Here is a 25,193-nt window from a genome sequence, read left to right on the forward strand (position 1 = left end):
CTACCCCCAACAGTTCACTTGTATTACTGCTGCTCTGGATTCTGCCTGCAGAGGGCAGTACTGAGCACACACCAGACCTCAGCTCCTCTAGGCCCTTGGCTCCAGAGGCTTCTGGCTCTCTGCCCCAGGACTTGGGGTCTGGGAAGCATTTTGCCAAGAAACCAAAAGCCTAGCCAGCCAGCCCTTCCTGGGATCAACTTCCCCCAGCCAGGCCCATTGAGGCCATGCCTTACTCCCAGCACCTCATGTGTAGCTGTAGATGTGATGCAGGGACCACAGGTGAACGTGCAGAACGAGGGCTATGAAGCCAGTCTCAGCAGTGCCACCCACATGCTATATGTCCCTCAGCAAGTCACTTCACCTCATTGTAAAATGAGGCCAATAGGACACCCCTTGCAGGCTTAGTGTAAGGAACAGAGATCTTATATGCAGTATGCCCAGTGCCTAGTAGACGCTTAACAAAGGTGGCCATCATCACTTTATCCACCCTGGGGCCACACTACAGTTGACTGAGAGGCTTCAGGAAAGGGGATATGGAGACCGAAAGAGGTGATGTGCCTTGCTCAAGGTCACACAGTGGTAAAAGAACCAGGATTTGAACCTGAACAATCAGGCTCCTGACCTTGACTCTCCCCTCTCAGCCAGGTTGCTATGCCAGGGAGAGCACAGGGCAGGTAGAGATGTGGGTCTGAGAGGGACTATAGGACAGGATATCTCAAAGTATCCCCAGGCCTCCTGGTGATGAAGGAGATGAGGAGGTACCCCAAGAGGTCAGGGGATGGCATGGGATGGAGGGAGTGTCGGTGGCCTCATTCCCTACTTCTCTAGCCAACACACCCTCTGTGGGCAAGGCATCCAGTGGGCACAAGAGCCCCCCTGGGCTCTGTGTTGGCCTGGGGATTGCTGGCATGGCCTGTCTGGGAGGGGCTCTCATGCCGGTGGGTTTGTGGACTTGCCAGGGGGAGCCCTGGGCAGCCAAGATTAGCCTTTACCAAGTGCTCATTGTGTGTCCAACAGGGCCCCAGGGGGCCAGGAGTAGACCCTGTGGGCTTTGCTAGGATCTAGTAGTTCTCAATCTACATATGGCTCTCTCCATCTAGGCCAGGAGTTCCCTGGTGTTGGGGCCTGCTTGGTTTCTGTCCCTCCCTTCAGTGTCCAGCATAACAAGGACCTAGCACAGGGCTCAGGGCACTCCTTATGCTGAGTTAACATGTATGGCCTTGGAGAGGATGGGAGGTGGACACCTGGTATGGCAGGGGAAAGTGGTGGCAAAAACCTGGCTGGGTCAGAGGATCAGGAGGAGGTCTGCCCAGACGAGATGAGACCTGGTGTGTCCAATTGAATCTGCTGCGACCTTGGGCATGTCACCGCCTTCCTCCACATCCCAGGAGACAAAGGCGGAAAAGAGGTACCTGGGCCAAGCCACGGGACGAATACCTGGGCAAAGCGGGACTGACCAGCTGTGCTGACTTTAGTCTCCCCAGACGGGGCGCCAGGGCCTACATGCGGTTGCTCCAGGCCCCGGCCTCTCCTCCTGGGATCCTCCCCGCGCCCGCTGAGTGACCTTGACCCTCCAGCCTGGTCCCTGCGCCCCAGCTTCCTAATCCGCCCTATCCAGAGCTAGGGCGATGGAGGGGCCTCGCCAGGCAGCCAGGGGGCGCCGAGGCCGCGGGCGCCCCTCCCGCAGGAACCCTGGCGGCTGGCGCTGGGGCGGCGCGCGCTTGGGGCGCGGAGCGCAGGGCGGGGGAGCGGCGCTCCCCCCGCGGTGCCCAGGCTGGGGCGCGGGGCGGGCCGGGCGGGCTAATCCCGTATGTAAATGACAGCCAATGGAGGGTGGTGTTGCGCGGGGCTGGGATTAGGGCCGGGGCGAATGACTGGCAATCTTACTGGGATTACAGAACAAAGAGCCTCCCCGCGCTCCCGCTCTCGGCTTCGCTCCCCGCGCCGCGCCCCGCCCTCCGCCGCAGCCCGCGCCGGGGGTGGGGGCCGCCGAGCGCCAGCCCCCCGGCCGGCCGAGAGCCCCCGCCGCGGCCCCCTCCCCGGCCCGCGTCCCGCCCGCCCCCGCCGCGCGCGCCGTCCCCCATTCTCCCGGATTAATTAAGGAGGCAGCGGCTGGAGGCTGCGTCCTGGCCGCGGGCCGGGGCCGGGGCGCCGCTGGCAGGAGCGCTTGGGGATCCTCCAAGGTAGGAGAAACTTTTGCGGGGGGCGAGCGCCCAGGCCCTTCTCCCCTCTTCTCCCACCCCGGTGGCCCCCGCCCCTCCCCCTCAAGGTGTTACAGAATCTGGGTCCGGCTTTTGGGTGCATTGGGAGGCACGTGACTGGGATTATAATTCGGGCCGGGGGAGGGGAGGGATGGCCGCCCCCACCTGCCGGGAGGGGTTGGGAGCCGGGAGCTGTCACCCCTGGCCCTTCAGGAGGTGGGGGACTCCCCGGACGGGCAGCGGGCTGCTGCAGTTGGCGAATGAGGTCAGTTGTGCTGCCCGTGGCGGCAGGCGCCGGTGTGGGAGCTGAGGGGCTGGGAAGGCCGCGGCCCCCGCCCCCACCTCTGCCTTCCTTGGGCTGGCCCCCCACTCGCAGCCGGAGTCTAACGCGGCCAGTACTGCCCCAGCACAGTGGTTCCTGTCGGATTCTCCTGGGAGAGTGCTGGCCTGAGGATGGCAGCTGAACCCCTGGGAGGGGAGAGACTCAGAGGTTGGCAGGGGAGTGTTCAAAGGGTTCAGAGGAGCAAGTTGGGGTGCCCCATCGATGGGCAGTCGCTGAGTTCTTGCAGATGGGCCAGGAGGTCAGGCCGAGGAGGGGCAACAGGGTGCTTGATGCTCACCTCCAATCCCGAGTCCCTGGGAGTGAGGGATTTGATGCCTCTCCTGAGCTCTCCAGCCTTGCCTGGGGCCGGGGAAAGGGAGGATGCCTTCGCTTGGGCCCAGGGCAGAGGGGGACCAGACGGCCGAGAGTTCTGCCCTCCCAGGCAGTGCTGTATTGGGCTCGGGCTCTGGACATCTGGCCGTGTGATCCAGCCTCCAGGACCAGACATGGGGTGGGGGGCTCCTGTGTCCCCATCACAGCTGGAGTCAGGGAGCACACCTTGTAGGGGATCTCTGCCTGACATGTGGGAGAAGCACTAGCCTTGGATGGAGTGTGGTTTGGGCTACCCAGGGATTGACCTGGGCCTGGCAGCAGGGTGAGGGGTGGGCCCAGACAGCTTCTAGAGGAGTAGGCATTTATTTGCAGGGGCTTTTCTTATTGCTCACTGCAGAAGGAGGGGGTGGCCAGAAGCTGCTCCCACCCCTCTGACCATCATCTTCCTCTGTGTATTTGGTGACCCTGTGGCTGGAACTGCTAGCTCCTTGGCATTGGCCTTAGGCCTCGGGGCTTGGGAGGTGCCTTAGAATAGCGTTTGTTTCAGCAGCGTCATTCCCAAAGGGAAAGGGCACCGGCATTGATTATCTATTCGGAGCAGGCAGCAGTGGCTGGGAGGCTGCTGGTTGCTGGCTGGGAGGGGCTGGGCACAGGACAGCAAGGATGGGGTCAGGCAGGTGGCCATCATGAGCCAGCCATCCAGTGCAGGGTCCAGGAGTGTGTGAGGTGGACCCTGACCTCTTCTGAACAGGGACTGGAGACCAAAGAACAAACCTTGCCCCAAAGCAATAGGATGTCAGAACCCCCAACCTGCTTTTGGGATGTGGGAGGCTTAAGACCACACCCCATTCTGGAACCTGCTCTGAGGGTGACCTAGAAAGTCTCAGCTCTGACTCAGAGGGTCCCGGAGGGCCCCAGTGGAGGAAACGAGTAAGGCTTAGAACCCTGCGGCCACTCATTCAAAATGTGGGAGAACTTGGGGTTGAAGATTGTAAAACTGGGTTTTGAAGACAGCTTATAGGGGCACACTTAACCTACTTAAAACTGTTTTTTAGATGCTGGAGGAAGGGACATTTATTGCAATGTACTAATCACAGATACTTTTTATGTGTTCAGGCTCCCAGAGCTGGGCTAGCCCCTGGCACAGTGGCAGTTAGCTCTTGGTGCTTGGATGTAGTCAGGGAGGCAGATGTGAATATAGGGGTCTCAGAGGCAGCCGTTCTTACAGCTCTCCGGTCTCCAGCATCCATGGTGGCTACAGTTTGGTAGAGGACCGGTTAGTTGTTAGAGACCCCCAGGTGAGGATCCGAGTGTGATGTGGTGGGTGATAGTTTGGGGTGTTCGTGTCCCACATGTGACCTTGGAACCAAGGGCCACATCTCCTGTTCCATCCTCATTCTCGGTTCTGGTTCATCTCTGTCCATCCACAGCTTCCTTGGCCCACTCATTGAATCCTACAGTTTTCCTGAATGGCCTTTGCACATGCTGTTCCTCTTACCTGGAAGGTTCTTCCTAAGCTTCCCCTGAGGGGCATAGAGGACTTTCTTTAATGGCTCTGCCTGACTGGGTTTGGGGGAGGGCAGGGGTTATAGAATTTGTGTTTTTCCTCTCCTTGGTCAGGACATAGCTATCTGTCATGTCCCCACAGCTGGCCAAAGTGCTACCTACCTCTCTGTCCCCATGACATCCTGTCCTTCCAATGTCCCATCATTGATCTCACTCAAAAGTTACATTGCTGTCTCAGTTGCCCGAGGGACAGGGCAGGGACTGAGGCTTGCATTTGATTCCTTGGTGCCCCAGGGTTGGTACCCAAATACCTGTTGAATGGTTACTTGAGTGAATGTATGAATAAGGGCATGCTCCAGAGCCTTGGCCCACAGCTCTAAGCAGACTCTCCTGTTGTTCCTGAATTTCCATCAATGGGACAGGTCTCCCACAATGGTAGGAATCCCAGGTTCTTTCCCTGAACTTCCTACTCCCTGTCTTCCGAGGGCCCACTCTTGCCCCACGACCCCAGTCTGTGTCTTCCCCTGAACCTGAGCCTGGGGCTTTGTTCCCCAAGTGTCATCCATCCTGTTTCTCGCAGTCCTCTGACTCTCAGCCATTCATGGGCATCTCTCTGATGCTTGGCAGCCTGGGACATGGTCAGGTTCTTTGGGACAAGCTAGGAGTGTGTGCCGAGCCTCAGGGTGGGGGTGCCTGGGAACAAGACCTGCAGGGTTAATTCACAAACACCAGAAAGCAGAGCAGGACCCAGGGCCAAGGGCTCGGGACCTCTTTGGAGGATGAGGGGCCTAGGAGCCATGGACCTTGAGGAGATTGGAAGGGAATTCCCAGCAAGAATTCATAAGTCGGGATGGAGTGGTGGGAAGGGTTGGTTTGTATGGGAGAAGGAGGTGAACCTGGTCAGAGACAGTGGGATGTCACCCCCTTGGTATTGTGGAGACTTCTGTGTGTAGGTATTGGGGGCTTCAGGTGGGTCTCAAGGAGAACCGGTCCCTTCGCTGAGCACCCAGGTTTCTTTTTTGCAGGGATGCCTGACTGGGACTGTCTGTGATCCTCATGCTCACTGGGGCTCATACTTTGTCATTTCAGACTTGGTGCTATGGGTAACAGTGATGACAGCAAAGAGGCCCAGAGCCCTGGCGGAGGGTGGTGTCAGGGGCTGAGCCCTTGTTCTATGAGTTAGATTTCCTGAGTGAGCTGGTGAGGCTGTACTTTGTCCATACCAGGCTTGGGGTGACTGGAGGGGGTGTCTCAAGCAAAGAGCAGAACTCTCCTTCCAAACATCCTTCCTCTTGGGTCGGAGCTTGGCCTGGCTGACCCAGAGCTATTTGTGTGCCCACCTGTCTCCCTCCTTCAGGACCACCTGCTTTGGGTTGCCAGATTTAGCTAATAAAAATAGGGATGCTGCTCTGGCCAGTGTGGTTCAGTTGGTTGGAGTGTTGTCCTGTACACCAAAAGGTTGCAGATTTGATTCCTGGTCAGGGCACATACCTGGATTGCAGGTTCGATCCCCAGGCAACAGATCAATGTCTCTCTCTCACATTGATGTTTCTTTCTCTCTCTACCCCTTTCTCTCTCTTTCCCTCTCTCTAAAATCAATAAGCATGTCCTCAGGAGAGGATTTTTAAAAATACGATATTGGGGACATAACTTACACTAAAAGTTCATTGTTTATTTGAAGTTCATACTGAACCAGGGTCTTGTGTTATCTGGCAACCCTACAGCTTTGGCTTCTGGACAATGTTGGGGGCTGGGAAGGGGCTGAGGGTGTGGCTAAGGCCTGGAGTTGCGGTCAAGGCTTTGGGGATGGTCTGGAGTGAGTTTGAATTGGGCAGCTTTGATTCCTATTTCCTCAGTCACACATTCCCCAGTCTGTGGTCCAGATCTCCTGTGAGACCTGGAGGTATGGGGGCTCAGGGTCCCCAGTCTGTCTGCTGTGCCATTGTGGCCTATACAATGCATGAAGAGATGTTGGGAGGAGGGGAGTTGCCGAAACACCCCGTCGGAAACCAAATCAGGATTGCAGACAAGATTTCCAGAGCTAGGCCTGAGCACTGGGAAGTTGTTTCTCTGGTGCCTGCCTTCAAGGTTTGGAGATCCTGTCTCTGGAGCCCCTGGTAGGGAGGGTTTGAGGGGCTGTCCCTTTGGAGGGAGGCCTGGTAAGTACAGCATTGTGGATGCTTGGAATTGCTGCCCACCCACCTCCCACCCCGCCATGCTACCATCAAGGCAAGATCCCCCTCAGCTCCTGTGCTACGCTGAGGACCCTGGAATGGCAGGGGGGATCATGGCCAGGAGGCGAGGCAGGGTGGGGTTTTGTGGCCATGTCCCCTCCTCCCCAGGCCAGGCATATGCTCATATGTAACATGGAGATGATACCCCCAGTCCTGAGCCCCAAGGTGGTGCTGTGGTTTGATGAGCTCCCTATTGCATGGTGGGGACTTCACAGCTGCTAGTGGGTATGTGGGTCACCCCTTTGCAGGTCTGGAGTGGATACAGGCTGGGAAGCCAGAGGTGAATGATCCCAGCTTGAGGGCTGGGGTCCTGGGCCCCTTACAGACACGCAGCAAGGCTGTGGCTGAGGATGGCGGGCACACTGTGAGCTGGAGCAGCTGGGTCTTATCCTTCCTGGGCCCATAACTGGCTGCTGCTTGTCTGGGGGCTTCAACAGGGCCACGCCTGTTTGCTGGCTGGGATCTAGCGAAGTCTCAAGGTACATTTTCTGGCTACTGACAGAACCACCATAAAGGTGGGTGGTCTTTGTCCATCTATCCATCTGCCTGTCAATCCACCAGCCAGTGAGAAACTTGCACAGGTGCCAGATCTTCGGGGTGCCAGACTGTGGCATCCAGCTGCAAGCCGGCAGGTAGGAGGGGCTCACCTACACGTTATATGTGTTGTTAAGGGGTGACAGACAGTGAAATGCCCACATCTTAAGTATTTTGTCCAAGGAGCTTGGCCAGTACACACACTCGCATAGCCCAGCCCCTGTCAAGACACAGAACATTCCATCTCCCCCACAAGTTCCCTCAAGCCTATTTGTAGCCAACCCCCTTCACTGCTCCCAGCCCCTGACAACCACTGGTCTGTTTTCTGATTATAGCATCTTCCAGAGTGTCACATAGTCACATAAATGCAGTCACACAGTCTGCAGCTTGCCTGGCTTTGTTCACTGGGCTTAATGCATCTCCCATTGTCAGGAGCTGGTTCCTTTTGGTTGCTGAGTAGTATTCCATTGTGTGGATCTGCCACATGGTGGAGATCCAGCATACCTGGCTTGCCAAGCCCTGCTCTGGCTCAGGACCACCCAGAGGAGGGGGTGCCTTTTTCTAATTTTCACAAAGTTACCACCTGCACCCCATCCCCACCCTCATCGAGAGCTGACCTGAGCCAGGAGAGCTGCATACCTCTGTCCGCAGAGCTGGAATTTCATCCTCTGGTTCTGGTGACTCACATATACTGTGAGCCCCAGATGAAATTACACCTGCCTGCGGCTGCCCTCAGGGCTGGATGCTCCGCCATGCAGGTGGGCTCCTGAAACAATCGATGTTCTGGGGCCAGGACAGCTGGGGGCCTGGAGCACGCCTGGAGGGAGAGGAGCTGCCTGGCCCATCTCTGTGCCCCACTCCCCTAGGAGGCTGGGGGTCCCTAACCATGTTTCTCTGGTCTCCACTCCTGTAGCTTGTTACCTTGGGGTAGAAATTCTGTGTTTTCCTGAGCAAGGTAAGGGCTTCTGGGGGTAGTGAGGGAGAACAGTCGTGAGCATGATTTAGGGTCAAACAGCAGGGATGCTTGACCTCGGATGAGTGGCTTCACGTCTTTCTGCTTCTGTTTGGTCATCTGTAAATGGGAGGACCAGAGCATCTGGTGTGCAGGGCCAGCTTGCAACTCAGCTGGGGTAACCCAAGCTGGCAGGATTCCTCAGAGCCCTGGAGGGCCTGGGGGCCGCCAAGGGGGAGAGGAGGTGGGGACATGTGGGCTCCAGCTCCCTGTGTACCCCTTTGAGCCAGAGTAGGGCTTTTATCCAAGCTATCTGTTAGGGCTCTAAATAAAATATTACCTGACAAAAGTTTTTGGTCGGCTCTGTGTGAACAGTGGCCTTTCTCCTCAATGTTTAAGCAGCACTGAGAGATTGGTTGGTCACAGGAGCTTCTAGTCAGGTGGATTCCTGCTCTGCCCACTGCATGTGACTTGTATGGTTGCCCAGTCTGCTGAGCCTCAGTATGACCGTCTAGGAAATGGAGGCCACAGTACCCTGTGGGGCTTCTGGATGGGTGTCCTGAACAGCGGTGCCTGAGTGAAGGAAAGGCCCAACGAGAGATTGTCAGTCTTCCAGGGCTCGTGGCTTCCCAAGAAAAGGAAGCTCCCTGGGTGATAACCTGGCCTGCATGGTGTCTTAAAAGATTTGGGGTTTTTTCACTGTTTTTTGTGCAGAAGTCATTGGCTTTTCCTGGTGAGCTGGGCTCTCCCCAGCACCTCCCCCCTGCACCCTACCATCCCCAACCCCATGTCCTCAAAGGCTGGATTCCTCAGTCCAGTCCATGGACTGTACTCGGTAGGAAGCCTAGAAAGACTGTGGCTGGTTAGCCCTGTGTAGAAGGGCACTTGGGTGCTCCTAGGTGGTGCCCTGAGAAGGCAGGACCCCTGCCCGCCCACCCAGCCAGCTCCAGGGTGGTCCTGGCAGGCTCCAAGGGGGTCTTGTGACTGGGCCAGTCTGGTGTCTCTCTCATGTTTATCCAGGAGCTGGTTTTTCAGGTGTGGCAGCTTTCAGCAGAGAGGCCCAGGTTGGGAGAGAGGGGGTGTTTGGGAAAGAGGTGGTTGCCCCGTTCTCCGTGTGGGCTCTGGCTCAGGGCAGGTGGGCTAACCACATCCTCCCTCTGATCCTGGGCCATCCCCACCCAGGGCCAGCTCTGTTCTCAACACATCGTAGATGGAGAGATGCTCTTAGTTGCCCTGGGTAGGAAGCCAGTGCCCCTCCTTGGGGGTTCCTTTGGCCACCTCAGGGCTTCCCCTCTTCCAATAGGATGACATGGAACCGCCAGGACCTTTGAAGTCAGGCAGACAAGGGTTCAAGTCTCAGTTCTACCACTGACCTGCTGTATGGCCTCGGGCAAGTGACTTCACCCTTCTGAACTTTTTTGAACAAACGAGGATGGTTATTCTGACATTGCAGGGCCCTTGGGAGGATCGGCACATTCAGTCAGGGGTTGTGGGGGGAACTGGTCTACGTTTCAGTTAAGAGTATGTCAATGTTAAGGAACTGCCAAACCTGTAAAGAATTTTTGTGTTTATTTGAGCCAAACTGATGGCATATGCCAGGGAGCAAGATCTCAGATGCTCCGGGGAGTAACAGTTTGCAGTTTCTTTCACGCGTTTGGTATTAAGGAGGGAACATAAGACTACATGAGGGTGGGATAAGGCAAGATGGGGATTAGATGACAGGGTAGTTAATGAGATTATGTGTTTGCTTGAGGGTGGTCCCCTTTGAGGGGGGCAGAAAGGGGGCATTTCAGAGGTGTGTTAACCTAGGTGCAAAGGAACCATGGACAGGGCTTGCTTAAGGCAGAGATAAGCCTTTTACTAAAGAATTTATGTGCCTGGGGCATGAACCCACCATGAGGTGCCCAGTTAGGAATTTATGATCAGATCACCCTGTGAGGTTACTTTCCATGGAACCCTTTTTTTGTCCACAATCATTTTCCTTAACTTATCACATGATGACCCCAGAGGGGAACTGGACACCATCATTTCCCACTCTATTCCTAGCACCCGATCCTGTCGGGGACACACTGTCTGCCCATGGAGCATGGGCAATGCTATGCCCCCGTTTCTGCTTCTGTAAGCTGGGGAATTCCCAAGGATAGAACTAGTTAGTGCCCTTGGTCTGTCCACCCCTCAGCCCCTTGGAGTGTGTAATTAGACATCATCATGAGATGGCTGAAGCTACACAGAGGTATGGACTCTGCTCCTGGGTTTTGAGAACCTGCCCTCCGTGTAGGTAAGACAAGCCCACTCTCAGGGCAGCCACAGGAGGTGACTTTTTGCTTGGCCCTGGAAGGTGGGTGGGATTTGGACCCAGGAATAGGCCGGGGTGGGGGACAGTGTGTGCGTGTAGCCAAGTGAGCATTTCGTTCCATATGTGGCAAGGAATCCCCTAGGGACCATCTTGGGGTGTTGCATTAGGTCCAGGTGAGGACCTTTGTCTGATCGCCTGCCACTCTCCCAGGCTGGGTGTGGCCAGGTCCTGCTTGTTTCTTTGCCAGCTGTGATGAGCTTCCGTCAGTTTCTAGAACATACTGTGCTTTCCAATGTACTGTTGCTTCACCCTGGAACATGTTTTAATGTTCCCTGTCCATATCACTGGACTAGTTCTCACTTTCATGTCTCACCTTGGATGTCACTTCTTCCCAGAAGCTTTCCCTGAAGCCCCTTCTAATCTGTGTTGGGGGCCCCTCATCGGTGTTCCTGCAGCTCGTCGAACTTCTCCAGCATAGCCCTCATCACATACTATGTTCCAACTGCCCTTGGACTTATCTGTCACCTTCCAGTGGGTCAGGGCCCTGCTGCCTATTCCTCCACTTCTCAGCCCCTAGCACCCAGCCTGGCATAGAGAGAGTGTCTAGTACAAACATATGCCATGAATTAGAAGTGAGCTAGGTATTGGGGCATTTGGGGTGGGGCCTTGGAGGACTGGGGGGCTTTCTCCACCCTTCTATACTAACTTCTGCTGATTCTTTCCTGGAGACTGCCTCTGCTTGTGGCCGTGGCTCTCAGGCATCCAGAGATGGGGTGGTGGTGATGGGGGGTGTCATGCCTACTGGGCTGGGTGCAGCCCAGATTTTGGGATTTCCCCTCTGTGAAGGGCAGCTGGTATGCATGGAGAGAACACAAGTATGGAGCCTCAGAACAGTTAATCCCCTGGGCTGTTTGGATATGCACTCTTGTGTGGGTACATGTATGTGGGCATACACATGTATGCGTGGCATCCTGGAGGCCACCAGCCATGACTGTGCCAGATAATTTGAGTTTAGCTGAATCCTGACCTCTAGCCTGGGATGAGTACTGCCTGGTGACAAAGGGGATGAGTCCCTTAGTTAGGAATGCGTTTGACTCCAGGTAATAGAAAACCTGACTACAGAGGCTTAAACAAAGAGGGGTTTATTTATTCTGCAAGAAGTTCACGGATAGGTGGTCCGAGGCTGGGATGGGGGCACAGTGATGCCTTCAGTTCTTTTCCTCCCTAGCATGTTGGTGTGTTTTTAGTGTTGTTGTCGTGTTTTAGTTTAATTTGAAATTATTTTCTTTAACGTGTACTCTTTATTATGTTTTTTATATTCACAAAGTTGCGCAATATTCACTATATAAATCAGGGCATTTCCATCATCCCAAGAAGAAATGCAGACCCATTGGGTCACCCCCATCCCCTCCCCTGTTCCCCCAGCAACCACTGATTTACTTTCTGTCCCTATAGATTTGCCTATTCTGGACATTTCATATAAATGGAATCATAACATGTGGTCATTGTGTCTGGCTTCTTTCACTTAGCTTAATGTTTTCGAGGTTCATCCATGTTGTAGCATATGTCCGAATTCCATTCCTTTTCATGGCAGAAGAATATTCCACGTAATGGATATGACACATTTTGTTTATCCATTTCTCAGCTGATAGACATTTGGGTTGCTTTTACCTTTTGGCTATTGTGAATAGTGCTGCTGTAAACACCTGTGTACAAGTTTTGGTGTGAACTATGCTGTTAGTCCTCTTGGCTAAATGCCTAGGAGTAAAATTGATGGGTCATAATGGCAATTCTATGTTTAACATTTTGAGGAAATGCTAGATTACTTTCCAAAATGGCTAAACCATTCCCACCAGCAGTGTAATGAGGATTCCAATTTTTCCACATCTTTGCCAACACTTGGTATTATCCATCTTTTCTATTATAGCTGTCCTAGTAGGTGTGAAGTGCTGTCTCGTGGTTTCGATGTAGCATTTTGGATTTTGTCTTTGTGCTTGTGCCTCATGGTCACAAGATGGCTACATCCCCTCCAGCCCTCATACCCATGGTTCAGGTGGAGAGGAGGAGTTAGGGCAGAATCCTTCTCCTCTCACAGTTTTGCCTTCATGCACGCCCTCCTCGGGGACTTCTTCAGTATTGCACAGGTTCAACCCAGCTCCTTTAACTGCAAGAGAGCTGGAAAGACCTGGAGACATCAGCTTCCAGGCCTATTGGGAGAGGAACGGGGTTGGGAATGCCAATAAGTGAGCAGATCCCTAGTCTTCGCCCTTTGTGGCCCAGACCTTTGGGCATGTCTCCGTTTCTCCAGGAGCAAGAAGAGGGATGTGGAACCCCTTCCTGCCGATGGGTGGGGCGGGGCCTTAGATCATAGGCACCTGGCTGTGCTGCAGCTCAGAGTTACCATTGCCCATCAGATGCCCCCTGCCCAGGAGTCCTGGGGGCCACACCTTGTGGAGGGCAGTGCCAGTTACCTCCCAAGCCACCCTGACTTCCCTCCTCACCCAGAGACCTTTCTGCTCAGCCCAGGAAGCCTGTAGTTCAGTGCTGTCCTAGTCCTGCCTCAGAGGGGCCTTTGCTCATCCATGCTTCCCAGCCCAGAATGAGCTATGGGACTTCTCACCTTTAAAACTGGCCCATTTTTACACTGCTGGTGGAAATCTAAAGTGGTATGGCCATTTTTGGAAGAGTTTGGCATTTATTTATTTATTTTTATTGACATATAATCACACCGTAACATTCACCATTTTAAAGTATTCACTGGTTTTTAGTATATTCACAGGGTTGTACAATCATCACCATTGTCTAATTCCAGAAAGTTTTTATCACCCCAGAAGAAACCCCGTGCCCAGTAATAGTCATTCCCCGTTGTCCCCCCACTCCCAACCCCTTTCCAACCACTAATAGTGTCCCTGGATTTTGGCATCTTTTATAAGGTTGAACGTGTACTTACCATATGACCAGCCATTCCATTCCTAGATATTTACTCAAGAGAAATGGAAACTTAGGTTGACATCAAAACCTGAAGAGAAATATCCATAGTGGCTTTATTCATAATTTCCCAAACTGGAAGCAATCTAAATGTTCAACCGGTGCCTGGATAAACTAACTTTGGTACGTCCATACCGTGGAATGCTAGTCACAGTGAAAATGAATGAACTCTTGATACAAACAACACGGGTGAATCACTGAAGCATTAAACTGAGTGAAAGGTGCAGATCAGAAGGCTACATCCTACATGGTTGCATTTATATGACATTTTGGAAATGTAAAACTATAGGGACAGAGCAGATCAGGGGTTGCCTGGGGGAAGGGAGGTTGGTTGACTAGAGTCATAGTGGAGTTTGGGGTGCTGATGGGACTCTTCTGTGTCTGGATTGTGGTGACAGTTATATGACTCTGCCTTTGTAAAAACTGACAGAACTGTACACCAATAAATGAAGTGAGTGTATGAATATTACACCTGGACTTGGGACTAGCCTTCACAGATTAGCCCCATGTAGGGTTAACTGTTCCATTTGTTCTAATTGGTACACCTTCCCTTTTACGTGTAACTGTTGAGTTTGGGTTTGTCTTTCGGGATGGCTAATGTGACCTATGCCTAGGGATGGGTCCAGGGGCTACTGCAGGGCCTCCTATGCCATTTGCTTTTGGGCCATGAACTGTTAGTGCTGGAAGGGAACTCAGAATGGGCTGACCTCTTTTCTTTTCAGATGAGGAAACTTAGGCTCAGAGCTGGGAAGACACTTGACTAAGGTACTAGAGTTAAAAGAATCAAGGTCCAAAAGCCACATCTTGTGACTTGGTCCAAGGCTCCTTGCCTTCCTGTAGGTGCCACTGAGCCTCCCTTTCTGCCTCTCTCAGGAGGCTGGGTGGGAGCACCATGGCAAACAGCTGGCAGGAGGTTTTGGAGCATACCATGGTGGATGGGGAAAGTAGGGAATGAGAGCTGTCGGGGCCTCTGAACCTCCAAATGAGGAGATGAGAGTCCGTAGTGTGACAGGGTGGCTCAGATTCTGCCTGGAGGCAGGAGGGGGCAAGTGCTAATGCAGTGGAGTCTGGGAATGCCTGGTGGCCCCTGGGGACAGGCAGGAGAGAGAGGCACTGATGTCTGCCTTGGGCAGCCCATGGTGTAACCTTGGGTAAAGCCACCGCCTTGTTACTGTCCACCTAAATCCCAGCAGGCACAGTGTTCAGGGTCTGCCACGTGGAGCCGATGGCCTCACTTTAGGAAGTACCTCCTGAAGGAGACATGCCAGGAGACTGGGGTGGGCAGGTGGGTATCTTGAGTGGTGACCCCCTAGGAGGGATGGGCCCAGTCTCGATGATGCAGGCCCCAGGTTTATCCTGGTGTTGGTGTTGAGTCACTGCCTGTGTGGGCTGTGTCCACCCTCCTGCTGCCACCAAGAGCTCTCAAAACTTCAGTGAAGACGGGTATGGACGGGGGCCCGGTGCTAGAGCTGGCTCGTGTCCACGTGCCCACTGCCCACCACCACCTCGGGGGGCCAGTTTGGAGCTGTGGCAGCCCCATGAGGAGGGTTCTCACTTTGTAAGCTGGATCCTCAGAGCCCACGGATGGGGGCATGAGGATGCGAGGGGCAGGGCCTGCGACCCCGCCGCACTGACCTGTACCTCTGCAGGGACAGAACTTTGGGAGAGCAGTGACTTTCTTCCCAGGCTTCAAATGGGGTTTCTTTGGGCATGAAATTTGTTCCCTTTTCTTGGCTTGACGTCCACTCTGCACACAAGGAGGACAGAATGGGCAAGCAGGAGTCTGGGGTCTGCCCGGAGGGCTAGCAGCTCCTGGGATTTCCCCTCTGCTGTCTCCATAACCCACCCAACACCCTAGAGGGCCTATGATTTTGGCAGCATGACCCCATTTTTAACTCCATACTTTTAGGGTCCCTTTTGGCTGTCAGGGCCCACAATGCCTCTGGGAAGCCCACCTTGTGACCCCAGAGAGGAAGCCTGGCCTCTGTCTGAATCCCCTCACCCTCTGGCAGAGGGAACACCTGCACAGAACTTCTAGCCCAAATTCTGATGTACAGAGTTGGGAAACCAGCCCAGAGAGGGATGGTTCACAGGCTCCCCTCTGGAGTGGTATCTGGAGTTAGAAGCCAGGTCTCCTGACTCCTAGCCTACAGCTGGGCATGGCTTTCCCTGAGATCCCTGCTCCCCACCCCTAGTGGCCCAGAGGTAGGCACTGGGTTGAGTAGAAGCCTGCAGGAGGAGAGAGGGAACAGGCCAGCTCAGGAGTTTGGGGCCGGGTTGCCAGGATTAGATTACCCATGAGGGATGAGCTCTGCTCTGCCCAGCCTCTTCCCGACAAGAAAGGGCCTGATGCTACCTCGTCTACATTGCTCATCCTTCTGAGGCCTGTTTCTGTCTGGCAAGGGGGCTCTCCAGGGACATGATCACCCCAGGGGCTGGCACCAACCCAGTGCTGGCTTCCTCCCACCATCTCCTGACACCCAGCCCCCAAGCACTGCAGATGCTTAAGAACCAGCACGTATTTACACACTGCCAATGAGCTGCTGAGGATCAGCCAGAACTGGGGGGAGGGGGGCAAGGGTGCCCTTCCACCCAGCTGAGTGCCAGGCCTGCATTTCCCACCCAAGTCCCCCTGCACTAGGGGAAGAGAAATGTCATTGTGCTGCCAGTCAGGAAGACACTGGAGTTGAGGAGACGCAGTGAGCTCAACTCACTGGGGAGGACAGAAGCTCAGCAGGTGATGTCAGCGCCAAGCAATCATCGCTGCCGGTTCTTTAAAGAGCGCTCATGATCCCCAGGCCCCGTGCCAGACACTTCTCACACGTTGGCTCTAGCTGCCTTCACAACGCTGAGAGCAGCAGAATTGGTGGCACCATTTTGCTCATGAGGAAACTGAGGCATGGAGGGTTCAGGTGTCTCAGGGGAAGCCACCAGCTGTTAATAGCCAGGTGGGGACTCGATCCAGCTTTGGTTGGCCCCAACGCCCAGGTGGTTCCCCCTCCTCAGGCTGACCAGATGTGTGTGTGGTGGGGCTGGAAGTGCCAGGGAGGGCCTTGGATGCCAAGGACGGCAAGTTTGGCTACACATCATGCACCTCCTCCACTTCAGACCTCCAGTTCATTTTAGATATTCGCTCATCCACCCAGCGAGTATACGTGGAGTGCTTGATCTGGTTCTGGGGCACAGCCATGAAAATCCTTGCCCCCAGGTATGCACATCTGTTGTGGAGACTGGTGACACCACTGCCTCTCTCCACCTGCCCAGGGTGGCCTTTGGTGCCAGACTCTGTCGTCCTACACACACCTCATCAATGGAATGAACCATCCATGGGGACCCTTCAGTGTCCTAGGTTGGCAGAGGGCCTGGGCGTAGGTGCTCTTGGCTCGGCATTTGGGCCTGTGTTTGAATTCAGAGGCCTTGGGACCCATCTAGGAGCTGGCCCCAAGCTGAGACTGTGTGTCTCCATCCACTCCATTGGTTGGGGTTTTCTCAAAGAACGAAGCCTTTTTGAGCCCCCCTATACTCTTTCTCTGTCTCCTTTCTTCCCCAGGTCCCACAGCCTCCACCCCCTCTCACTCCACCCCCTCTGCACAGCTCCCTGCCCACCCTATTTGCCCTCCCAGCCCTTGTGTTCCTTCCTCTAGGTTCCTTGACCAGCCTCCTGACCTCTGATCCATCTCCAGGACTCCACCCTTGTGCCCTCGCCCCCGACTCTCCAACTCTCCCTTGCCTCAGTTTCCCTCTGATGGCTCCCACTGTGTTCTCCCAGGTTACTCTAATCCCTTTGAGTATTGTCACACACCCACACCCCATATCTCAGATCTTGTCCCTTCAGCCCAGAGTCCCCCATGTACCCCTGACACCCACAGGTTACAGGTGGCCCTAGGGATCTCAGTCAGCCTCCTCCCTTCTGTTCCCAGCTGAGCTGGGGATCCCATCATCCACTCCATCATTGGCACCAGAAACTCCAGGTGCCTCCTCCTTAGGACTTCCCATCCACTGCATCATAAAGCTGTGTTCTGTTCCGCTGCCATTATCTGCCTCAGACTTCACCATCTCTGGCCCAGACTATTGCAGAAGCTCGATAAGGACCAGTTCCCTGGCTCTAGCCCTGCCCCCCATAGTTCACCTGCCATACCCTGCTAGAACCCCTTAAAATGACCCTATCTTACCTCTACTCCAAATCTTTCAGTGGTTCCCTTCCCCTAAATGTTTACCTTCTGAGGTCCCTGACCTGGCGCCAGCGACTGAGCCTGTCTCTTTGCCCACCACTTCCTGCCCTGACTGAACGTCTGAGCCAGAGCCAGGCCCAATGACCCACCCCATCCACCAACCTGCCTGAGCCCCACTGGGACACGTGGGCGGTCCAGGCTGGTGGTTGGGTTTCCTGAGAAGCCAGTAATTTGGCACTTCTTCAAAGGGGGCTTGAGGCATTTGCTCAGCATTTACTCCTAGGGAGGTGGGCCCTGCGGGGGGCAGGGCAGTCATCCCATTGTAGATGAGCAATGTTTGGGCACAGTTCCCTGGCCCTGCTCCTCCCCTGCAAACTTCTCCCCCGTGACATCACATTCCATTCAGCTTGGGTGTCACCACCTCCAAGGAGCCTCCCCTGACTCCCTACCTGTCATCCTGTGTTTCCTGTGTGTCGCTTATTTTTTCTTTGACAGAAGCATAATTTGCTTACAGTAAAAGTATAAATCTGAAGTGTCCAGCATGATGATTTTTTTACTTGTGTGTTCACCATGTAACCACCACTCAAATCAATACGTGTCATGCTGTGTTTTAATCTTTTTTTTTCCTCATAGCCTAATTGTCCTATCTCCTCCCAGCCTGGGAATCTGTCAAAGGCAGGAGCACCTGCTATCTGTCCCAGTGCTGTGTAGGATGAAGTGTGATGGTGTTGCTGTGTGTGTGTGTGGCCATGTCCCCACATGTGTGACCATGAGGTGGAAGGGAGGGCGGCAGGGGCTGTGGCTGTGAGAGCTTACATGTTTTGAGCCTGGCCAGGAGCCCCACTGCAAGGCCAGATGCCCCCCCTCTTCAGTGGGGAGAAGGGATGGTCCCATTCCTCAGCCAAGGACCTCAGCTGGGAGCATCACCCCTCCCGGAGAGGCCCCTGCTGGCTGGCAGCCTAGAGATTAGTCTCCAAGGCCACGACGCCAGTTGCCATAGGCACGCAGGCCTGAGTCAGGATTGCAGTTTCTCATCCTGGTCACGCAGGCGGCGGCTGCCCCTGCCCATCCACCAGGAGCCAGAGTAGAGCTTTAAATAAAGGCGTAGAAACCTGACCCCGGAGAGCTGTCTGCCCACTGGAGCCAGAACACCCCATACTGCCAACAGCACCCCTCCCTCTCCTTTGGGGTGGCAGAGAAATGGCAAAACCTGCATTTGAGAGTTCCCTTCATTGTCATAATACCCAGAGCACAGGCATAGCCCTGGCCTGATTCTGGGGAGCCCGGCCTGAGAAGCGACAGCCCGCCTTCATGAACCCCTTCTCCACCTGAGAGGGATAAAGCCCTGCCTTCAGGAACCCTGAACCAAGTGAAAGGAGGCGGGGCTGCCCACTGCCAGGCCCAGGTCTGCCCGGTGCCCCAGCTCCTCCAAGGAGCGGGCAGGAGGCCGCCTTCCTTTCCCCAGGAAGCAGCGCCAAGCATGTGCTTCCCTGGGCCTGCCCTTTGCCCAGCCTGGGGCCGGTTTCCTGCCCCGGGGGTGGGACAGCTGTGTGAATTAGTTGGTTATTTTTTATTTTTTTCTAAGAATGAGGTTTCTGTTATTTCCAAATTGCAAAAATGATACCGCCTCATCTCAGGTAACTTACAAAATATGGAAAAGTAGAGGAAAGAAAAGTCCCCGGTGATCCAGCCCACAGAGATGAACGGTCTGGAGTTTGCATCCCAGGCTCTTCTGTGTGTATCTGAGGCCAGTCGTCTGTGCAGGGCTGGTTTCAGCCCCCATGGGGCACTTGGAGTGTCCGCTGTTTCCTTTTTTGTGTGTGGTTGTACTTACGTGTATGACCTGCTTTAGTGCAGTACCTCCGCATGTTCATCTTTGTGTTTCAGTTGATTTTTCTCAGGATAAATTGAATTGATAGAAGTACTGGACCGAAGGATAGGAACTTGGTTATACCTCTTGAGATATGTCAAGGCAACTTTCCTATTTGCCGCCTGGTGATGCATGTCGTCTCTCCCCCATCCCAGACTCCATGACTGGCTCCTGAAATCCCGCACTGAGAATCCCAATCCCTGATGTCTTAAAACTATTGAGGAAAAAAAGGCTATTATAAATCAGCAGCTCAATACATTTTAGAAGCCAAGTCATCCAGGTAACCAGCACTCAGATAAAGAACAGAACATTCCCTCCCTGGCTGGGTGGCTCGGTTGGAGCATCATCCCATATCCCAAAAGGTTGGGGTTTGATTCCCAGTCAAGGCACATACCTAGGTTGCAGGTTCTATCCCCAGTCAGGGCTTGTACAGGAGGCAACTAATTGATGTTTCTCCCTCTCTCTCTCTCCCCCGCCAAATCAACAAGCATATTCTTGGGTGAGGATTTAAAAAAACACAACAGAACATTCCCAGCCCCCCAGAGTCCCTCTCATGCCCAGTTCTTATCTCCCCTTTGTCCCCTAACATGACCACCATCCTGACGTCTCACATCAGAGTTCAGCCTGTTTTTGAACCATATACAAATGGAGTCCTGCCATGTGACCTTCTACGCTGGGATTCTTTTATCATATTTGAGAGATTCCACTGGAGTGTTGCATGTAGGTGTGGTTTGTTCATATGTCTCATGTCTTTTTCAACAGATCAGGCACCAGGGAGAATGCAGTGAAAGCACACATGTGGGCATTGCACTGAAAACAGAATGCCCTCTGAATTGTTGCCCATTTTCAAAGAAATGAAAGTTTGTTTCCTTGAAGGACCTGCTCTAGTGAATAGGAAAGAGCACGCTGTGTTGTGGCGTGAACCTGCTGTGCTGGGCATGCCAACTGGGGTGCAGTCCTCCCCCTCTGAGCCTTGGTTTTCCCAGATGCACGTGGAGGTGGTTGAATGAGGGGCCCATCCAGCTCTGAATCCCGTGACGCTACATGTATACTTAGAAGCACTGAGAGTTTATTTTCCAAAGTCGCAGAAGTTGACTCTTGCAATCCTGTTTCTCAGCTTGCCTCAATTTCTCCATAAAGCAAACTGCACTGCCCATGTTACCCCCAGGCCTTATGACTGGTGGAAGGATCCTTGCAGGTAGTCCAGTCTCCTTTAAAAGCGTGCACAGACCTTCTTTAAAAGGCCTTAATATATGGGGCGACTCCCACTCTGAAAACCCCCAGGGATGGGGGACTCAGTGCCTGTGAGGTAACCTGTTCTTCCTTTTGGAGACAGCCCTCCTTGGGAAGTGTTTCTTTGGTTTGAGCCAAAACCTGTATTCCTGTAACTTCCACCAGTGCTGCATGAATGGACCTGGACTCAATGTGGGACTTCAGGAGCTGGTCATGGAGTCTGGGATTGGGGAGAGACATGTACCACCAGGCCTGGTGTAATAGGTGCTGGTTGATAGCACTTGGTAAAATGGTAGCAGCTGCTACTGTTATTATTTTTAAATTGTGGTAAAATTCCCATCACATAAAATTTGCCGTCTCCATCATCTTTAAGCATATACTTTAGAAGTGTTAGGTACATTTATATTATTGTGCAACCTATCTCCAGAACTGTTTTTAGCTTCCCAAACTGAAACTAGACATATTAAACGCTGTCTCCATATTTCCCCCTTTGCAGCCCCTGGCAATCTCTGTTCAACTTTCTGACTGTGAATTTGACTACACTGGATACCTCATACAAGTGGACTCATACAGCATCTGTCCTGTCCTTTTGTGACTGGCTTATTTCCTTTACCATGATGTTCTCAAGGTTCATTCATGTTATAGCATATTACAGAATTTTATTCCTTTTTAAGGCTGAATAATACTCCATTGTGTGTATAGTCCACATTTTCTTATCCGTTCACCTGTGGATGGACACTTGAATTGCTCCCACCTTTTGGCTATTGCAGATAATGCTGCTTTGAGCATGAGTGTACCATATCTTTTTGGGACTTACTATTTTATTATCACCATTGCTTTAATAAAAGATCTCAAACCTGGAGTGGATCTCTTTCAACCCTTTTCCAGTGCTTGAGTCTGTCCATCCAGCTTACCACTGAGACTTCTGATCTTGGATGCATGCCAGGGGCATGATAGGAGCCCTACTGCCTTCTAACAACTCTGTCTGAGGGTCAGGAACTGAGGTGGTTTAGGGTGGAGGAAAGAGGCTTGGTGAGTGGAACCATGGCAGAGGGAAGGACAACTGCGCATCCTCTGTGTCTCCAGATGCACCACTAGGAGCAAGCAGGTGGGGACTGTGGCAGAACAAACAGATTTGATGCTTGGACAAACTTTCTTCAATGGCGAGAATTGAGGGACAGTGATATTTATCAGGAGTGTCTTAGAGACTGAGGTCTTTAAGTATAGATTCCACCTCAGCTAATGTTTAACCCCCCCAACAGTGCAGTGAGGTGGGTCTGATTTGCCCCATTTTACAGATGAGGAAAGCAAAGTTTGGGGAGATTAAATTATTTGCTCATTAAACTGGTCCCTGGGAAGGCAGGGCTTGTCTCTCCTTTAATGGTGCCAAGCATCAGGGCTTTTAAAAGTTTAGTGGATTGATTTATTTTCATTTATCTCTATCCCACCTTACATCAGAAGTGATTTGAAAGACTGATAAACTATAGTAAAGTGAATCTGAATTTGAAAATGCCTGCTCTGAAATCTGTTGTCGTTAGGAATATGTTTGATTATAAGTAACATGATAAGCAGAGACTGAAGAAGTGAAGGGTTTGTTTTCTCCTGTGAAGAGAAGTCTAGAGGTGGGCAGTCCAGCCCTGGGGCAGCTGCTCAGGGACATCACCTTTGTTCCCTGGCTCTTCCATCATAGGCAGTGGCTTTGGTCACCCTGGCCTAAAGGGGTGGGAGGGGGTTAAGTGAACCAGCGACAGTGTCTGCTACGAAATCCTGGATTCTTGCTGTGGGTAGGTTACCACATGGGTGTAATGGGACATACACTTTGTAGCCACCAATTGGAAAGGAGATCTTGGTCTGTTGTAAAATAGACCAGGAGACAAAACAAATGGGTGACTTTACAACTGGTCAAGGCTGACTTAACTAGGATGCTTTTTGTTTAAATATTTTAAAAAGTGTGCTGTCCAGCATACTGAATGATTAGCTGTATATACAGCTGCAAGGTATAGAAACTTCCACTAAAAGTGGCTTAAGTGCCCTGGCCAGTGTGGCTCGGTTGGTTGGGCGTCATCCAGTGTATTGCAGGGTTGCCCGTTCGATCCCCGATCGGGCACATGCAGGAGGCAGCCGATCGATCGATGTACCTCTCTCACGTCAATGTTTCTCCCTTCCTCTCTCTCTCTCAAAATCAATTTAAAATCTTTAAAAAAAAGGTGGGTTAAGCAACATGGACTTTTGTTATCTAGCTCGAAGCCCAGAGATGGCGAATCCAGGGTCTTCCACACGTCTGCTCTCCTGTCCTCCACATGATGGCTTCACCTCCTGGCCTGTCTCCTCTTGTCCTCAGATGCAGTCATGGTTGGGGGTGTCACATGCAGGAGAGGGAGGACATCCCTGGTTTGAGTCCCTTTCTGAGAGCCAGAGAAACTCCTAGAAGCCCCTTGTGTCTCAGTGGCCAGAACTGGGTTACCTGCTTCTCCGACAATCCCAGGTAAAGGGAGGAGGGGCTTGCCTTGATCTGGGCCTTAGAGAGTCATCCAGATTCGCTGCCCCGAGCACCAGGGGAGCTCTGTTAGTGGGGAAGGGGGAAGGACTTGGGGTCAGACTGAGGATTGGGACTCAGGAGTCTTGACCACAAGTCTAAATTGCCATCCACTGTGATGTGGCTCGTGTAAGACCCCCTCAAGCTGTGCTGTGGAGCGCACCTGAGCAGGCAGGAGAGCAAGTCCGGGCTGTGGTCTGCTTTGTTCTCTGCCAGCTGCAGCAATGGGTAGGCAGGAATTCAGGGCCCAGGCAATTCCATCCCCACTGCAGCGCCCTGAGAGAGGAGATGGAGTGTCTAGTAGGGGTGGGGCTTCTGGGGAGGAGGGATGCCCCTGCCCTGCCCCCAGGAGGAGAGATTTCTGTTTGTTCTCTCAAGCTTCTTTTTCAAGAAACAAGCATATGGCAGCGGATGGTGCGGAGGCCGTGTTTGGGTGGTGTGTATGCTTGCCTTTTGCATGGTTGAGTGTATTTTTTCACCAATTCTAACACCCAGCTGGTACACAGGGCAGTGAGACTTGAATCGGAGGTGTTCCCCCACAACCCGGAAAATTCCAGCTCTTTCCACTCGTGGTTCTGGGGTTCCCCATGGGGAAGGGATTGGAGAACTTTCCGGCAAACCCAGGCCTGAGCTTTGCAGAGGTCTGAGCTGAGGATTGTGTGTACAGGAGTTGGGGGTGTGGACTAGGATTTGTGAGTGGGATATGGGGAGCGAAGGGGTCCTGGACTCGTTTCCTGAGGCTGCTGTGACAAATTACCATAAACTTGGTGCCTTAAAACATCCAAAACCTGCCCGGCTTGCATGGCTCAGCTCTTGAGCATCAACCTATGATCCAGGAGATCAAGGTTCGATTCCTGGTCAGGGCACATGCTCGGGTTGCGGGCTAGATCCCCAGTAGGGGGCGTGCAGGAGGCAGCTGATCAGTGACTCATCTCTCTCCCTCTCCCTCCCTCTCTCTCTGAGGTCAATAAAGACATATTTTTTTAAAAAAACACCACACATCCAAAACTTATTCTCTCACAATTCTGGAAGCCAGAACAAAATCACTACTGCTCAGTCAAGATCGAGGTGTCAGCAGGGCCATGCTCCCTCCAGAGATTCCAGGGAGAATCTGTCCCTTGTCTCTTTCCTGCCAGCATCCTTTGGCTCGTGGCTGCATTTTCCCAGTTTTCAAGGCCAGCATCTTCAGATCTCTCTGCTCTGTCTTCATGTGGCCTTCTCTTCTGTATGTGTGAAATATCTGCCTCCTATAAGGATACATGTGATGGCATTTAGCGCCCCCCTGGGTAATTCTAGGATAATCTTTCAGTCTCAAAGCCATTAATGTAATCACATCTGCAAAAGTGATTTTTTCATATAAGGTGACATTTCAGGCTCTAGGGATTAGGGCATGAATGCCTTTTGGGAGCCTGTCATGAGTCCCTGACGGCAAATTTAAGTGGCCATTCTTGTAGACGGGCTCTCCCATAGTATATACCGGCTAGGAGGAGGAGGGCAAATAGAGAGATTCCCTGCTGATCTCCCCCTTTCCCTTCCCATCTTAGCTTTTCCCCGCACTGTGCAAATGCCTATGGACACCCCAAATATATCCAGGCTCTATCCACTCTCCTAAGCAGCTGCCCCTTGGGGGTGCACCTGCATCTGCATGGCCTACCCTCGGAGTGTGTCTGTTGTCTATCACTGTAACAAGTAGCCCCAAACTTAGCAAGGTCAAACAACAGTCATTTCTGATTTTTCTCTCCCACATTTGGGGCTTGTCTGGACTCAGCTTGGTGATTCTTTTTTAAGGTGTCTCTTACAATTGCAGTCAAAAGATGGCTGGGGCTGAGGTCATCTCAAAGACTTCCTTACTGGTCTGATGCCTGGTCTGGGGAAGAGCTGGGTCTGCTCAGGCATGTCTAGATCCCTTTGGCCTCTCCAACACGGTGGTGTGAGGATAGCAAGACTTCTTACCTGTTGGCTCAGAGCTCCAGTGGTGCGTGTCTCAGAGGGAGAAGCCTTTGGGCCTGGCCCTGG

The 25,193-nt window shown here is 53.0% G+C and overlaps 1 protein-coding gene across 3 annotated transcripts in view; it reads left to right on the forward strand.

The window, feature by feature from the left end:
• The first annotated feature begins 2,105 nt into the window (after window positions 1-2,105).
• GTF2IRD1 (GTF2I repeat domain containing 1) overlaps window positions 2,106-25,193 on the forward strand; it is a 99,172-nt gene continuing 76,084 nt past the window's right edge. For all 3 annotated transcript variants that reach the window (XM_087815604.1, XM_087815603.1, XM_087815605.1), the window contains exon 1: window positions 2,106-2,183. The gene's annotated coding sequence lies outside the window, so the exon portion shown is untranslated. The remainder of the gene's footprint in view (window positions 2,184-25,193) is intronic.

Source organism: Miniopterus natalensis, chromosome 3, assembly GCF_054644295.1.
Source record: "Miniopterus natalensis isolate mMinNat1 chromosome 3, mMinNat1.hap1, whole genome shotgun sequence".
NCBI classification, from domain to species: domain Eukaryota; kingdom Metazoa; phylum Chordata; class Mammalia; order Chiroptera; family Miniopteridae; genus Miniopterus; species Miniopterus natalensis.